This window comes from Amblyomma mixtum, chromosome 4, assembly GCF_055824585.1.
Source record: "Amblyomma mixtum isolate Tamu chromosome 4, ASM5582458v1, whole genome shotgun sequence".
Lineage (NCBI taxonomy): Eukaryota > Metazoa > Arthropoda > Arachnida > Ixodida > Ixodidae > Amblyomma > Amblyomma mixtum.
Window position 1 is genome coordinate 20,214,997 of NC_143015.1, and position 4,191 is coordinate 20,219,187.

The 4,191-nt window shown below is 44.5% G+C and overlaps 1 pseudogene; it reads right to left on the minus strand.

Annotated features, from left to right (window-relative positions):
• Positions 1 to 249: 249 nt before the first annotated feature.
• Positions 250 to 2,684, minus strand: LOC149345825 (uncharacterized; annotated as a pseudogene).
• Between the last annotated feature and the right edge of the window lie 1,507 nt (positions 2,685 to 4,191).

The following is a 4,191-nucleotide window of genomic DNA, read 5'->3' on the forward strand; positions in this document are numbered from 1 at the left end:
CAACCCCCTCAACTTCAGGTAACGTAACAAAATGTATATCTTTTCTTATCACTAATGTCACGCCTCCGCCTCGAGACAGCCTGTCCTTGCGTGCTATGGAGTAGTTGGGGGGAATTACTTCAAAGTCTTTGATTTCTCTTGGCAGCCAAGTTTCTGTTATAGCCATGAATTCTGGCTTTAAACCTAATAATAAAGATTCCAAGGGACCGAGCTTATTGATAATACTACGCGCATTAATGTTCACGAAAGTTATTTGGGACGTTGTGGACGGCGCGTGCGTAGAGCCCGTGTACTTCTGTTTTGGTTTTTTGCCTCGGTTAGTAAAGGTGTAACCCGATGAGCTGCAATTGGTGACACTTCACATTTTTCGTTGTCCCAAAAGTACAATTCACCGTTTATCTTTAGTTTGTCGAAAACCAGCGACACTTTTTCACCGCAATCTTTTTTTTGGTTTCACCGTATTTCCATAGCTTTTTTCTGATTTCGCGGACACGAGGCGAAAAATCTTCACTTACGGTAAACTCGGTGCCCTTTAATTTCTGGCAGTTACGTAAAATGTTCGTTTTGTCACTGAAATCTAGAAGCTTCAGTATTATAGGCCTTGTTTTGTCTTCTGCTGGTATACCTAATCTGTGAATGCGTTCAATTGCAACTTCTTCCAGTTTTAAGGATTCTTTGACAACTTGTTGATTCACAGCTCGCTCCAACGAGTCGCTATTTTCTTCTTCCTCTTCAGGCATGCCATAAATTATAATATTCGATCTTCTGGAGCGGTTTTCGAGATCGTCTACTTTTAATTCCAGAGATAATATGAGCTGCTGAAGATTTTCAACATGCTCAGTACATGACGAAAGCTTGTCTTCAAGTAGATTAAGGCGTTCTAGTTTGTTGTCTATCGATGTTAACCTTTCTTCTTTTATTGTTTTTATGTCATCGGCTATCTGTCGTAGCTGTTGAAAAAGTTCTTTCATATCAGGCCCAGGATTTGTCTCAACATCACCCGCAAGTAGTAACAATTTAAATATATGCACCACATCGCACACTGTATCAAGAAGTACCGCAGGGCACGGCAGCACAAGGCAACGCTCGCTGGATCTAAAACATTTCCCAAAAGGCTTTCTTACCTGCACGAGGAAGACAAGCGGATTATCCATCTGTGCGCAAGCCCAGCTGCCGTGCCCTTTGGTCTGAAATCCTTTGTTGACGGCTTTTATAGCCCAGGAAGCTTGCAGCGCCGCTAAGCATGGCTTGAAGACCACACTATCGCTGCCGCTAGTCGTTGGCGATGGTAGGTGACGAAATCCATCCGCAGATCGTAGGATCAGGGGCGTTGAAACGTTGTCGTTCCACAGCACATGAAGAAGTTCGTACTGGAAGTGCTGACGTGGCTGTTGGCATCCCGACGGTATCACCAGCAGGCTGGCAATGATCTGCACGAGGAAGACAAGCGGGTTATCCATCTGTGCGCAAGCCCAGCTGCCGTGCCCTTTGGTCTGAAATCCTTCGTTGACGGCTTTTATAGCCCAGGAAGCTTGCAGCGCCGCTAAGCATGGCTTGAAGACCACACTATCGCTGCCGCTAGTCGTTGGCGATGGTAGGTGACGAAATCCATCCGCAGATCGTAGGATCAGGGGCGTTGAAACGTTGTCGTTCCACAGCACATGAAGAAGTTCGTACTGGAAGTGCTGACGTGGCTGTTGGCATCCCGACGGTATCACCAGCAGGCTGGCAATGATCTGCACGAGGAAGACAAGCGGGTTATCCATCTGTGCGCAAGCCCAGCTGCCGTGCCCTTTGGTCTGAAATCCTTCGTTTACGGCTTTTATAGCCCAGGAAGCTTGCAGCGCCGCTAAGCATGGCTTGAAGACCACACTGACGCTGCCGCTAGTCGTTGGCGATGGTAGGTGACGAAATCCATCCGCAGATCGTAGGATCAAGGGCGTTGAAACGTTGTCGTTCCACAGCACATGAACAAGTTCGCACTGGAAGTGCTGACGTGGTTGTTGGCATCCCGACGGTATCACCAGCAGGCTGGCAATGATCTGCACGAGGAAGACAAGCGGGTTATCCATCTGTGCGCAAGCCCAGCTGCCGTGCCCTTTGGTCTGAAATCCTTCGTTGACGGCTTTTATAGCCCAGGAAGCTTGCAGCGCCGCTAAGCATGGCTTGAAGACCACACTGTCGCTGCCGCTAGTCGTTGGCGATGGTAGGTGACGAAATCCATCCGCAGATCGTAGGATAAGGGGCGTTGAAACGTTGTCGTTCCACAGCACATGAACAAGTTCGTACTGGAAGTGCTGACGTGGTTGTTGGCATCCCGACGGTATCACCAGCAGGCTGGCAATGATCTGCACGAGGAAGACAAGCGGGTTATCCATCTGTGCGCAAGCCCAGCTGCCGTGCCCTTTGGTCTGAAATCCTTCGTTGGCGGCTTTTATAGCCCAGGAAGCTTGCAGCGCCGCTAAGCCTGGCTTGAAGACCACACTGTCGCTGCCGCTAGTCGTTGGCGATGGTAGGTGACGAAATCCATCCCCAGATCGTAGGATCAGGGGCGTTGAAATGTTGCCGTTCCACAGCACATGAACAAGTTCGTACTGGAAGTGCTGACGTGGCTGTTGGCATCCCGACGGTATCACCAGCAGGCTGGCAATGATCTGCACGAGGAAGACAAGCGGGTTATCCATATGTGCGCAAGCCCAGCTGCCGTGCCCTTTGGAAATGGAAATGGTGGCCGAATGCACTAAAGACAAAAAACAATGAGCAAATATTATCACAATTGAAAATAGTTAATGATAGACTGCAATAAATATCAATTAACAATAAACAAGACATTTCATAATATGCACATTCAAAAAACGAAAGGCGACCACACACTCAAAAAGCTAAGTATACTGAGTTAGCTGAAATTTAACCGGGAGGGAAAAGAATCGTCAGTCATTTTCTTGAATACAAACACACTATAACTTTCTAAAGCAATCTCAATAAGATTCTGGTAGGCATTACACAATGTTATAATTTATATTATACACTGACCATAATTTGTTCTGGGTCTTGCAGTAGATAGGGCAGCGGAACGTAGACCATACGCAACGTTTCTTGAATGATAAGTATTGGAAAAAGACCTAAAGTCATGCTTGACTTTATAAAAAATGTGAAGGGCCAAACTAAAATTGTATGAATGAAACAAATTGCGAACATGAAATGTTTCGAAAAGATTCGCTTCAACAGATGAACTTGGAATTATTAAACGTAATGCTCTTTTCTGGAGAGAAAGCAATTTGTATGAATCAATTTTGTTGCATGTACCCCACACTAGGTTCCAATACACGAGGTGAGAATGAACAAGGCTAAAATATAATTGTTTTTTAACTTGTAGTGGGAGGAGATGTCGAACATGATAAATAACATAAATACATCTGGCCATTTTTAGTCTATTGTAGTTTATATCATCAGTCCAACCGAAATCGCTACGAAAAAACACACCAAGGAACCGGCAACTATGGACTTGCTCGATGTTAAAGTCATTAAAAACAGTTTGATGTGATGATCTAATGGTTTGTTTTTTGAATGGAAGAGGATAAACTGTGTTTTGTTAACGTGTAATTGAAGTTGATTAACACAGAGCCAAACCACTAACTCCTCAAGAGAGGCATTACCTTGGTGTTCAAGTACTTGGAGACTGGAGCCTGAAAAAAAGACATTAGTATCGTTGACATACACCATGATATTAGGAGTTAATGAAATGTTTACAATGTTGTTAATATAGAGAACAAATAAAAGTGGTCCCAAAATTGAGCGCTGAGGGAGACGGCATTTTATCATACCAAAACTGAATTTTACATCATGAATCTGAGTATACTGGATCCGTGCAGTTAGATAACTCTCTAAAAGTGAATTTGCCACTCCACGGATCTCGTAAGTGTTTAATTTATGGAGTGGTATGTTGCACTGAATCGACAGCTTTGCACAGATGAAGAAAAATACCAACAGAAAAAAGAAGCTTATTTTCAAAATTGTTAATTACAGAGTTCTTAATATCTAACACAGCAGACTCTGTTGGTTTACCGGCCTCAAAGCCATACTGTCGGGGACAGATAAGATGTTGAGCTTGTAAGAAATTGTTTAGTCGCCGATAGAGTACACGCTCAGCTCAGAGGCAATACCGAAATAGGACAGTAATTATTTGGGTCA